This window comes from Pieris brassicae, chromosome 10 (genome assembly GCF_905147105.1).
Source record: "Pieris brassicae chromosome 10, ilPieBrab1.1, whole genome shotgun sequence".
Lineage (NCBI taxonomy): Eukaryota > Metazoa > Arthropoda > Insecta > Lepidoptera > Pieridae > Pieris > Pieris brassicae.
Genome location: NC_059674.1, coordinates 12,317,933 through 12,332,896, shown reverse-complemented (window position 1 = coordinate 12,332,896; position 14,964 = coordinate 12,317,933). Strand labels below are relative to the sequence as shown.

Sequence of the window (14,964 nt, the reverse complement as noted above, 5' to 3'; positions counted from 1 at the left end):
AGTAGTAAAAAACAGTGCCATTTCCCACATATCAATGTCTAGGTCGTGAGAACTATTTACAATGGTTTATCTATGGTATTATGTCATAGATAGTAAATGAAAATACTTTCCGTTGTTAATGGATGCTTCCGTTTTCGAAAACGATGTTATATGTTTTAACTTACATAACGAAACATGACAAAAATAATGTGTTTGTATCTTTTATTAATTCCAACCCATTAAAAAAATTGTGCAATGATCATAGTTTGCGTATGAAAAAGTACTTTTGACAGAATATGGTCTGTGTCATATGACTCAAACGAAATAGTTCTTTTCTCTTTGGTAAAACAATAATTGTCTCCGATATGGTGCCAATCAATGTTGCCATATCATATAATGTTTAATTAATAGAACACAAAGAAAATATTATATAATGGAAATACTGTATAAACAAGGCACATCTATAATATATTTTATCGAGAAATTTCAATATTTTAATGTTAGGAAAAAAGGCAGGAGGCTCACCTGATGTTAAGTTATACCGCCGCCCATGGACACTTACATTTTCAGAAGGCTCGCAAGTGCGTTGTCGGCCTGTCAAGAATTGGTACGCTCTTTTCTTGAAGGACCCTAAGTCGAAATGTTTCGGAAATACTTCAATGGGCTTCCACATACTGGTGGTGCGCGGCAAAAACTGCCTTAAGAAACGCTCAGTTCTCACTCAGAGACGGATGTCGAAGTGATACGGATGCTATTTTGTATTCTGTCTAGATGTCAAAAATGTAACTCAGCTGCAGCGAACAACTCCTCTGAACACCCTCCATGGTAAATGCGGTAGAAGATGCAGAGAGACCCCACATCTATACGCAACGCCAAGGGATCAAGCTGTACGGAAAGTGATAATTTTTTTTGACAACTAAATAATCTGATACACCATGGTAGCAAAGATCTGGTATTAAATTCCATATGTTTTTTTGTCCGTAATAAGATTTTATCAAAATCAGTTTTATTTCATTAATCCTTTATTTAATGAAAGAACAGATTAATGGATGATTTTTTTTAAAAAATGCACTATTAGCCCTATCTGGATGATACGATCACCAATTGTAAATAAAAGTGTTAGTATCTCAAAACGTATAATCTCAGAACTCCCTCACATTATACAAATACCATTTATTACTCATTCCTCTCTTTCTGTCAAATCGTGTTTACGGTGTGATAAAAAGAGATACCTACAGTTTCAGGCGAAACATTTTTATTTAGGTATCATAGACTGTAAATTAAGAGTAATCAATGAAATTACATTTTCCTTTCGCGCCCATATAATGTGACATAACATTCGCATGACCTCAACATTGACGCCGTGGGAGCAACTTATTTCTTTTGTTCATAAAGATTCCGGTGCATTACATTGTAAGATATTATTCACCTTTTTACGCTAAATACTTTCATATACTTAATATTTTCTTATCACTAAGCATGCAAATAAACGCAAGAAAACATCAGAAATATCCGTGATCTTATGTAACCTCAAATCTTACCAACCTTAACGGAAATCATCAAGTGTATACACTTCAATCTTAATAGACATCGACATAACATTTATTACTAACAAAACACACACACAGAAACAATAGAGATCTCAATCATCAAAGATAATAAAAAAAAATTAGAGATAACAATTTTTTTTAAAGAAAAAGTTACGTTTTAATTATATATATATTATAATCCCTATATAACTGTATTTTATGTAGCTATATAACTTACTAAACTATTTTTTATATATGATATCAAATATAAAAAATTAGGAAAGCATACCATAAGTTTTTATGTACAAGCTTGGAATTGACTAGATTATTTTATAGTATCATTTGTACATTCACATTTTTTTCATCAAATCAGATTCACAAATATTCAAGTTTGCCAATTTTTTTTTTTATATTTACTTAACATTTACCTTTTGTATTTCTTGTTATAAGATCTCGTTCTATTAATAAAATTGTGCGATTGCATGTTCGATATACTATAATTAATTAATTAATTATTGTTTCCTATTGTATTCGAAATAGGTAATTATGAATAAGGTGAATGTCCTCAATGATAAGAATGTATAACAGTTTGGTTTTCATATTGTTTATCTTTTAGTACTAAATTAATATTTGTGTTAAATCTAAACTATGAAATGAAGCTCATATCTATTATATTAAATAAAACCCGTTTAATTACTAATTAGTTATAATAACGTAATTAACAAGGTGACTAAACTAACGAGGGTGGCTGACACCTGTGACGTAAAGGAACGTTACGTCAAACTCCCGCCAAATTTAACGTCACTTCGTAGCGCCTTTTTTTCGCCTTTTTGAAGATAATAAATTTGACGTAAAAACATTTATTTCCTTCATTTTTTTTAAATTTGTAATTTCTATTTAAGTTCATATTATTCGTACAGTTCAGTGACTTTATTATTCAGTATGAAAATGTATGTTCTATATAAATTCAAAATTTGTTAGTTTTTATTAAGATTAGTTTAAAATTATTCAAAAGGAATCAGGCTTCAGACATAGACTATTCCGTTTTCAAATCAACATAGCAGATGACAATCAGCTGACAGGAGCCTCCCTGCACCTGCGCGGGGGTGGCACCTGACGTAACGGACACGTGTTCGCACCTAAACGTCAATTTTTTTACTAGACTAGAAATCCCGTATCAATTGTCCGTCGAAAGAGGTTTCATTTGTTAAAACGTTTTTTTTTAATTTTGGGACTAAGATTTTAAATAATTATTGTTTTACTTGAAACTGGCATAAAGTAAAAACTATTGCCATAATATAAAAAAAATATATAATGTGTATCTTACGAGAGTAGGTAGTATATTTATTTAAGGTACAGAGATCTATAGAAATAAACATAGTTAATATAAAATTAAAATATATTAGCCCGATGGAAAAAATGTTCGCTATTGCATATTTTTATCAAACTTTTACTAAGATTAATTATATACTACCTAAACATCAATTTTAATGTTCTCCGAATAACATCGATAACATTCGTAACATGATTCGCCTAATCAAAAGCCAAGATTTTACAGTGACGGTAATTGTTTTAAAATGTATGTATAAAAATCAGAAGGCCCAAAATACGAAATGCAAAAAAACACTCTTTTGAAATGCTACGATCAAATTTGGTATAATAATTTAAAAACAACACTAAGTTTAAAGCTTACCAAACTGTTGATAGATTGTAATAATTTTATCTGCTATATACCTATATATTTACTTATTAATGTAAAATCAACGCAATTTTAAATATCCCGGGTATCTTTGAATAAAAAATGTTTATCATTTTATCAGGAAACACCCCTCTTAAGACACCTGACGTAACGGCACGAGCCAACATACGGGTCGCCCGTTTGAATCTAATGGCTAAACTATTCATAATAGCCTTTTTTACAGCGTATTGTTAGACTAAATTCGACAATGGAGAGAAATGGTAGGAAAACAAATGACGGTTTTGACAGGTTTATTTCTTTACAATGTGATAAGTTGTATTTATTTAAATGTCTATGGTGTTCAAGCTCTTTGATAAGGCTTACGTTGTGAGGTGACTAAATCATGAACACTTAACTTTGAAGCAACCTTACATTTATGGGAATTTAGTAATAAAATAATACAAATGCGTAAATTTTCACACATAAATTGACCACCTGACTTGACAATATTCAAATTAACAGAGCACTACATAACAACAAATAACGCGGGAATTTTAAATTTAGAATGGTAATGTATCAAAATTTTATAACATTTAATGATTTTATTACGTAGTCTTAATCCAGGCAACACTTTGCATTTCTCATCACTATGTTTTTATCTAATTTAGTCTATTCGTAGATTTCCTAATACAAAAAATATTTGGATTTAGTATACTAAAGAGAACCTAAAATATTAATACGCGTATTGTTTACCCCGAAGTCAAGGTTCAAATTCAGGGCAAATCACTTTTGAGTTGGTCTCTAAAAAGAAGAGAAAGTCTAATGAAACTTATATAAACGTCGCCAAAGCTGGATACGAGACTTCAATATACCATAGGCAAAAAAATAATATTTAATTAGCCATTGTAAATTTTCACAAGTACTTCTGATTAGAAATAGCAATTAATCTCAGAAAAATAAAGGCCGAAGATGCAGAAAAACTCAAATCCTCTACGAAATGTCATTGTCCTGCAAAAGGGCGCTAACCGATTTGTAAAAAACCGCAACTACTGTTAACAGGTGGTGTTACCACGTGAGTCGAGGGAACGCGTGATTTTTTATACCTGGCGATATCGCTTAAATGTCAGAGGAGGTGAATGGACAGGTATTTTTCAAGAATTGCCGTTTTAGACACGTGGTTGAGTCAAATTATTTGTTTTTGTTGCTTATTTACATCCAGACTAAAATGTCATCAATCATTACTATTGACATGCTCAATATATATACCTATAATAAATTACTGGAAAATTTTAAGAATGAAACAAATAAGTTGATGTTTCCCAAATTGTTAAAGGAATTATTATATAATGTATCTACTTAAAGATTTAAAAATGTACAAGAATAGAATTAGCTATAATAAAGCAGTCGAGACAACATTGCTGTGCTTAACCAAGGTCCTTATTGTAACAAAATTATAGCTTGTCATGTGTAAAATATGAAGATAAACATTTGACTTTGACACCTTCATGATAATATTTGTAATAACTAAAAGTTTAGTGGTTGATTTCAGGGTATTCATATTTAGGGTAACTATTTAAAGTTAATATTTTTAGTTTTAAACTTATTTAAAAACTGGCCTGTACACGATCAGCCATAGATAATCAAACTTTCACTATCAAGAAGGTTACATACAAAAAGTTGTCAGCTAAAAAAGCATAGATAATACTTCATTCAAAATGCCGACGCGTGGTGCTATGCCCAATTACAAGGGGTGAAGTCATTTCCTGTAATGATGACAATGATAGGGAATTTAAATAAAAACTCCATAATAATTATATTTGGCGGTTGAAGATTTGGCGGGAAATACCTAATGATGTTAATTTCATGTTTTTCGTTGGCATGACGCAAATTAGAATTTAAGATTTTTTCATTTGTAAATTATATTTTACAGTAAAAACCAAAACCCTTATTGGATAATTTTGTGCACACAAATTTATATTCCAAAACAGAATAAGAACATTTTATCTATTACAGTATCTAGTATTTAGTTAATTCATTATTGTTATATATATCCCTTATATGCCCAAAACCCTTAACCCTTTAGGATTTTTCTGTATATAAATCCTCTGAATTACACACACTGTTACTAAGCATCGCTAGAACTAAACTAATGTATCAAGTGTAATTTCTAACGTTCATAAGGTCACAAGAAGGCAGTGACTTCTCACCCTTAGGTCAGGTGTCCACCGTTACAATTTACTTAAGACGTTAAAATTATCAGCTGTTTTGAAAACCCTACTTCCTCGTTGCTGTTACAGCCCTATTCCCTAATAGAGTTAACCGTTGAATAATATATTATATAAAGGAATGGGCAGGGCTGTCATAATTCCGCGTCTGTTTTATTCATCCAAGACTTAGTGAATGTCCTTAAGGTTTTTCTAAGAGAGTACTTTATATGAATTACAATCAAGCCCAGGGTTTCCCAACCTTACTTGTGCCCTAGCCTTTCTAAAACATAATTTTTAACATTAAAACATTTAATTGAACACGTAAATGATATGTTTTAGGAAAAAATACTAGGACGAACGAAAGTAAATTTTCTAAACATATAATGAAAAACGGAAATTAAAATTCCAAATAATTTTACAAAGTTAAGTTAAGTAGTCTCAAAAGGTTTAGTTTTCTTTAGGCGTCTTGTTCCCGTTGTATAAAGAATTGTAGCCTGTTTGAGTAAGCTATTCAACGTATTTAAGACTGTATACATTAAGATACTTTCATTTTTAATAACATAGAAAGAGATTGGGAATTGCAAGCTAAATAATAAAATATTTGTTGGATTTTAAAATACTAAGCATATTTTAATTAACTAAAATCCTCAAGAAATGGACATTTCTATTTCGAATCTCTACGAATTATCAACTTTGACCATAGATTTTCTAGAAGGTTCATTTAGAAGATTACATCCACCTTCATACGTCAAAAACAATGAATAGTATGGTATAAGTATGGGTAACTTTATAAGCTCAACATTGAATCGTCGGTCTTTGTCGCTCTTATCTTACTTTGAAAGTACATAAACGGGACAAAATCTTGTGTTTGAAGTCTATATGAATGCTTTACATTTATTTATCTACAAAACCATTGAGCCTCAGCAAACGGCACTCAGTAGTAATTCGATGCACTTTTTGTAACAACTGATAATTATGAGGAAGCATTTATTCCTTATTTTTTGTGTAAATTGTTAGTAATTTGAATTTATTCGACGCTTACAGGATGTTAGGCTGTTCTAGGAAACGATAGATTCAATTTGGTTCTAAAGCTAGAGTTTACTTTTCCTTGGTATAATTGAAAAATTTACTTAATATCTAATGTCTACCATACAAGAAATGGACATGGAGTCTTCTAACCGCTTCCAAACTGTTTTTGGGAATTGACCCTATTTAACCGTCCCGTCCGACATCCCTCAAAGGGGATATGGGACAAAAAACTTCTGTGTCTGTTTCATAGATAATTTTTCTTTAGACAGAACCTTCGGTGACTGACAGACATTCTCTTGATATTTGAAGGTTACGTATTAGTTGCGCATAGAAAAATCTACAGAGAGCCGTACACAACCGAGATTCAAACGCACGATGGTATTGAGAAACGGTGAAAAGTGCACGTTACACCGTTTAATGTATATAAATAAGAATACCCTATAATATAATAAATAATTCCGGTCACCCCAGAGCTGGTGTTTTCCTCGCTCCACAAATAAGTATCGCAATACAGCAAGGAAATACTGCCAGCGTTAAAGGTACACTGCCATAGGGATCAAACTTTTTAAATTTTCCGTTTATTAATTTTCAATTATTTGTATTATTGCTATGTAGATTAAGAAAATTGTATTGGATTGTTATGTATAGGTTTTAATAAACGATAATTTATAACTTTACAACCAAACATTATAAGTACTAACTAAAAATGTTAAATAGAAAGAGAGCGTCTTGCCTGCAGCCAAATTAGACCTAGACTAAGACCCAGATACAGGCAGTTTAAACATTACACCGCGGGCGACACTTTCTTAGAGAAATTGTTCAACCATACTCTGTTATTTCGTTTGCTTTATTGTTGTTTGAACTTAGCTTATTATTTGGTCTGTCTACATATAGCAAAACAGCTAATTTATTGCACAGCTTTATTGTCAACAGCTTATTCAATTTAATTACAAAATGCTCTGTGCAACTTAAGTATTTTATCGTATTGACATAGTCTATAAGGATGTATGTATTTATGTAACATATAAAGTTAACACATTTGTCCATATGAACGGGAAGTTCTATTAAACACCAAATATTAGCAACGTATATTTAAACTTTTTTTTATAGAAGAGGGGGCAAACGTGCAGGAGCCTCACCTGCTAGAGAGCTCGCGAGAGCCTTTTGTTAGTACTTAGGTTTTATGCTGGAAAAACGAACAGTTTCTATGGGTAGTATATGTTAGTATGTAGCTACTAAAACGTAAGCTAAGTAAAAAAATCTGATTAGGGCGAAATGAAGTTAGCTCATGGAATAAAATACACAAAGTCATAATCTATTTCTTACATAGTTACTCTTACTGTCTTTATTTTTGTTATTAATTTTAGCATTTTGAGATGCTGTTATATAAATAAGTAAGTCAGATTGTTGTAATGAAACAATGAAACAAGAAAGAACAAATGTAATCGAATCCCGAGTGTGGTCTATCTAAGTGGTCACCACATCCGTTCCACCTGTGTAGTATCAAATGTATATGTACTATTGTTTTCCAGATCTTAATAAATCTGGGAATACATCCTAAAGCTTCGTTGATTGTTTAAAATATAGGAATAAATGAAAAAATATAAGTGGCGCTTTAACCTTTTTAGATCTATGCCTCAGATTTCTGTATCTGTTCCGTGATCATTTGTCATCTAATACGCAAGTCAAGATCAGCATTTTCGTCACAATTTTTTCCTTTACCGTTTGAGCGAATGTAAAATGCGCACTAAATAGGCAATCCATTGGAGTACAGAAACCACTAGGCTGCTGAAACTATTATGATTTGAAAGCTTTAGCTTAAATTTAAAGATTATGAATAGAATAATATATTTGTGTTAATGAAAAGTTATTTAGTCCAGGGCTATCTTTGTGGCGTCAGATTTTTGTCTTTATAGACGTTACGTATGTCGTAAAGTATCGTAGGTTTTGTATCTTATATTTCCTGATAATTAGTATGATTTTACGTACATTCGGCCAACCTGCCAATGAATTTGCTAATTTCTGACGATGTCTTCCTTTACTGTGAAAGCCAGTATTAAAGATAGAAGAAAATAAAATTGTGCACAAAGGTTCTAAATCATACATTTAAGCCAAGCGAAACATATGGTAAGTCTTTCTTAAGACACTGTTCTCTTTAAACTTTCTTCGTCCGTGTCATTAATGACATAGGCTATTTCTACATAGGCTTAGAAAGCCGCATTTCTTATAAAGAATAACCACGAAATTTGCATTTTTATCTTATACTTAAATTGAAGGTTATTTAAAACTATGATGAAAATAAATGGATTCGAAATCCAATATTGAGTTTTCTATTTTTTAAGCTGCTTTGATTTGAATAGTGATGTTACTAATGTCGATAATACCGTGATTTTTGATTACACTGCAACAGTGTTTTTATTTCTTTATTTTGAGAGCTGAAAGTCTAGCGAACTAGCGAACTGTAGAATCGACTCCCTGAGAGATACGACCTCCAACGATTCAAAGTTACAGTATACCCCTTAAAAGCCGGCAACGTACCCACTAAAAATGGATGTCCATGGGTTGCGATGACTTCCTTTATGGGCATTTCGTAGGATCGATTGCCAAAAAAAACTTTATATCAAATTAAAATATTTCTAGAGAAATTTATTAAAAACGTTTTTCCAAATTCAATTACGCTTACGTTATTCTCTACTGTACTCTCCACCTACTGTCCTCCCCAACCACAAAAAAACTATTATTTTCGTTGGATATCAAACTGGATAATTTTGTTATCATTGCTATATTACATCGCTTAAAATATCATTCATATAACTTTAATCGAAAAAAGATATCGATATTACAACACTATAACCGCAACGATTAGCGGTCTGTTTACCATTTCAAATGATTACTGCCACCGGACTATCTGTATCGGAACTTCACACGACTACCGATATAATACAACTTTATCACGTTCTAGAGCATCTAAGTTTTAAGGCTGTATTTGGGTGTATATTGCTCAAACCATAAATAAATACTTTTATTATAGAAAAGACAATGCTTTTATAAATGGTTTCTTTAAAAATCTACGAGGACCTACAGATACCGGCAAACTTCTTGAGTATTTAACAAAGGGGAGAGGGGGTAAGTTTGCGCATCCTACACAGCGCGGGATACAAACGTCAACTGATTTACCAATCACGCGATCGACACATCTTTCTCCCGCCGTCCCCCCTCTCAGTGATACCTAAAAATCGCTTCTGCGCAGGCAAGGTTATTTGTTCAAGATGTTTGCCTGTATCTGTACATTTAGCAATTTTTATTTGAATTTTCAATGCTGTAGTTCTAATGTTTCTTTTCTGTAACTGAGATTTTTATAAATATATATTGCATTATAATTGGCTTCATTTTATTTCCTCTTAGTAAATAAAACACTATGATCAAACGCAAGTGAATAGATACCTCTTTAGATTCGTTTGCGATGTAGAAGTAATAATATGTCATACATATTTCACATATTAATAAAAATCATACGTCAATTAAGAATCAAACTAGATCAGATCGCGCGCACTCATTGTAACGTCTTCGCCGGATGTTCCGCCATTGCTCGTTCGACCGTTCCAAATTCAAAACGGAGTCGTTTCCGGAGTGACGTCACCGTCCGCCATTTTGTCTGCGTCTGCGCATTGTTGGAGCATGGGAAATGGGAGCGAACGAAATGGATTTCCCTCAGGAAAGGATGTTTAATGAGTGCTTTTTAAATTTTAAATTGTTTCTTTGTTCGTGTAATTTTATGTACAAAATTTAATGTTGTTTTACCGTTGAATAACCAATATCCAGAATTAGCTTTACCCTATATTATTGACTATTATTTTTATCTATATCTGACTCTATATCATATTACAATCCTTATGGAGACACTTCAGCGAAAATACACAGAATACAATTTTCAACATTATTATGATAAATAAATAAATAAAATCATGTAAATACCGAACGACTTTAAACTAATTTAAAAGGTATTATTATATGCAGTCATGGCCTAGTGGCTTCAGCATGAGATTCCCTGCTCCAAAAGAATTTATTTTTACTGCGCATTTAACACTCATACTGTGAAGGAAGAAATCGTGAGGAAACCGGCTTGCTTTAAACTCACAAAAGTTCACGGCGTGTGTCAGGTGCAGGAGACTGATCACCTACTTGCCTATGAGATTGGCAAATGATCATAAAACAGATAAAGAAATCTGGAGCCCAGACCTAAAAAGCTTGTAGCGCCTTTAATTTATTTTTAATCATAGTATCTCTTATTTATTTCCAACACACAAGTATACAGTATAAACAATACTATACTATTATTATACATATTTTATTTTTTATATTTGTTAATATATAATATACCTAGATCAAAAAGTAATATTTCGTTACCCCTCATGTAGCGTTCACCTAATTAGTATTTAACTTAAAATACCTAGTAATCATGATATAGGAAAATATAAGAAAATATGTGTCGCCTGGTCCATATCTACGTGTAATATTTGCTGTCGCTAATAATTTCATAAACCTGTTTTAACAAGTACATAAAACTTAATTAACACAGAAGCCTTGATTTAAAAAATCACCAATGTCATCTTAATTTTAATCCATTACAATAAAATAATAGTGTCGCATAAAAACCGTGTACAATTGGCGACCTTATACTGTGAACTTGGCCTAGCCTTGCTGAAAAATTTGACAAATCTAACGTTTCTATAGTAATATAAATATAATTCTGTTTTACCGAAGGAAAACTGTCGGCCTTCACAAGGGTCCTAATACTTTTAATGGTCTATCGATGTAAACTCACCCAGTTCTCCCGGACAGATAGCTTAAAGTGACCTAAATGTCCACCCAAAGTGACCCAAATGAGACCCATTATGTCCCCCTGAAATTGTTAAACCATGTAAAGAAGGAGCATTTTCACCATGGATAAAATCTAATCTCCCATTTTCCAATGTATTTTTTTAATTAAGTAATTATTAATATTTGTGTCCCATGTTTTATAATGCCTTAAATTTGGAGTTTGAAAATACTCAATATAATCAAAATGGAAGATCATTTAGAATGCTTACAATATTTCTCACATAAAAACTGTATTCTTCCAAAATCTTACCTATTTATAATACTTATAAATACTTTCGCATTTATGACGCAAAGTCTATAGATAAAATCCTATAGTGTTGTTAAGCAATTGCCCTTGTTTATACTTGACGTCAATAAAAACGATTAGTCAACATTATCGACCTTTGTTTTTTAAGGGATGCACAAACTTTTTATTTAAGATTAGGGTCAGTTTACTAGGTCACTTGGCTTAAAAAAGTAATTACTTCGTTTCTTTAGATTTTTTGTGTTATTTTTACTGGTTTTAAGTTCTTTGATAGACTTGTTTCATTCGTTATTTAAATAATTTGTTATTTACTACTAATTGACACAAAAATTATAGTTAATCATATACCAAATAACTAGATTATTTAATGGTCTTTAGATCTATTATATAATATCTTATAATCTTCAAATAAAATTACTAAACTTTTGTCATTAGATTACTTTATTGTATTTTTGCTCTCAACTATAACACATGTTAAAATGCGTACAATCAGATACTTATGAATATATATTGTTAGTTATAAGATTTAGACATATAAATATAATTTTTTGAATTTTTTTTTGTAGAATTAACGGTGTAGGTATTATTTTGACGTTCTATTGAATTAGTTATAACTGTTAAGGTAGAATAATGATGTGGAAATAAATAAATAAATGTTTCAGAAAGGATATACATGTATGAAAATAACGTAAGAACTTAAGAAGGCGCATCGCTAACCAGATCCATGGAACTTCCTCACAATAGAGTATCACGCATTATCGCACACAACTCACTCTCTTTGCGTCGAAGATCGCATGGGTCCGCCTAGTCCGCCTAGTAAGAATATAACAAGGCCAAGAAAATAATAGTAAGCTATGATAATAAATATAATCTCGATTTGATTTACGATTTGATGTCCATCTATACTATTGCAATCACTGTCCAAAATTGTGAAAGGCATTTAAAGAACCGTATCAAAAGTCAAGTCAAACTCAATATTTTTTTTTGTCAATAATTACAGAATATAAATCGCTTATTATACATAACCTAAGTCTAAGTGTACCGACAATTACAAAACGGGCCGTGATAATAGTCAAGAAACATCTCTTCCAATTTACGATCATATACAAATAATATTTGCTACCAAAATATATGTAGTTATTACTTTTAATTTACTTAGATGTTTTATCAACAAGTAAGCACGTGGTACATGCTCCATTGAAGTGAAGCCAGACTGTTTTGTTTCACACAGTGAGTGCGCGTTTCGGTCTTGTGACCAAAGTTGCGCCGGCGCCGGCGGATACTGAATTTTACCACGCTTCAATATCTTACAGTTTACTGCATACTCATATACTAAAATAGGTAGAAAAATAATGTTTTTTTAAAAGTTATGCATTGAATTTCACATGAAAATGACATTTCAATTTAATAAATTAATTTAATGTTAAGTCTAATTTCATAGATCTTTTTAACTTTTAGCCTACAAATTTTAGACAAATTTCTACGACTTTTTATTATATTTGAAAATATATTTAAGATAATTTAATTATACCCAGACAGAAGCACGTATTTGTATCAACCCTACAAGTCAACTTTAAATAAAAATTAATTTTAAATGTTCAATCACCAATATTATTTTAAAAATAATAAAAAAATGTCATTTTGTTACACTATATTGTCTAATATTAACTGTGATATATAAGACTGGATTTTCTCTTTGCTTGTTTTAAAATTCTTAGTAATATCGCGCTATCTAATGTAAACCAGCCCTAGAGTCCAAAAACATTTAACGCTTTTTAACAACTGTATTCAAATCCGTTAGTAGAGGTCAGGGTTCTATTTTGAATTTCTTATTGAATGAGGTGCGCAGACGCAGCCAACGTATGGAACCAAATAGTGCTGTGCTCCATTGGAGCATGCCCCACGTGCGTCTGTTTATTTTGGTGCTAATTTTTTAGTCTGTGCCGATGAACTCTCGTATAAGGTGTTTTAATCGTTTAAGTAATTCATAAAAAATGAAAATCAAATAAAATAATCCTGCACGTTAAAAAGTTATGATGTTATTAATTGAAATGCATTAGATCCAAAAATGAACGGCGTCTTTTAGACATGGCGGATCGTCTACTTGCTTATTAGCGAATTCAAAGAACAAAACCGATACAGAAATCTGAGGCCCAGATCTGGAAGATTGTAGGTTGTTTGTATAGTTAGGATAAAAATGCTCATACATATTTCAAGACTATTAAAATTACTTAAATGAATAGAAACTTTTTAACTCTACGTGCTTACAAAGGCCATGTTTATCTAGTAGATTAATATTTTTACAATGCGTTTCAATAATTTTAAGCCTTCTTAGTTATTTTATTGTGCATTGTTTACAAATTTCAGTGATTTAATTGTTAATAAATTTTCGGCCTTTCCCAACTGAATATGGCGGGGGAAATATTGTATACAGAAGTCTCAATGTTTGCTGAGTGGCTTTCCATTGAGGAAGTAGATTTGAAAATTAAAGAAGTACTTTTTACTTTTCTGAAGTAAAACTAAAGTACTCTTTTGTCTCTACCAAATTTTGTTTACTCTATGATGAAAGGTGCAGTTGAGTACTTTAATTAAAATTATACAACTAGACAACAACTAATTTTATTTATAAGGGTAATTGTGGCTCAGTTGTATAAGTTCTTCGTTAATGTATAAGTTAGAGCTTGGTTTATGGACAAAAACGATTAATATTTTACCATAGCATCAGACTAATGTAAAACTTGCTTATGTTACATTATAAAACTCGAAGGAAGCTGGTAAAAGTTTTGACTTCATACATATTTTTCACTTCTTCTCTATTCTTCATGATCATTAAAAATTCCCATTTATGTTATCTTATTCTCATAACATAATGAAGTCGTTTATAAGAAATATAAGTAATTTCAACTTGGAATGGCTAAATTTTGCTCTATGGTCTATTCGTACGTTTAGAAAGTGCGCTTGCGTCTTTTACTTTTTATCGACAAAAAATGATCGAAAGGTGTCGCCGGCTTATGAATGTAGTTAGTTTTTATATTTTAGCTCGCTACTTTGTTCTATTGAACTAAGCTAATAAAAATTATTAACATAGGTGTACTGTACATTTAAATATAAAGATTATATGTTAGGAATATAGTACAGTATAAATATCTGTTTTTATAAAACTTATCACTGCTCGTAGAGACTCAAGAAGGCTTGCAAGTGTGTTCTCGGCGGTTAAATACACTAAATTATCTCGTAATTTTATCATAGACTGATAAAATTCAATATGTATAGACGCAACGCAGTTTGCCTTAAATTGAAGGAGGTTGAGAAAGGAATAATTGAGCAGACACAGTTATCTAGTAGAGAAATGTTTGCTAAATGATGTTTCCATATTTTGGTTTTTCAATTACTTTTAACACTAACAAATTAATGAAA

The 14,964-nt window shown here is 31.3% G+C and overlaps 1 protein-coding gene across 2 annotated transcripts in view; it reads right to left on the bottom strand.

Moving 5' to 3' along the window:
* Positions 1-14,964, bottom strand: part of LOC123715199 (paired box protein Pax-5) — a 69,571-nt gene that overhangs the window by 53,259 nt on the left and 1,348 nt on the right. The window lies entirely within an intron of this gene.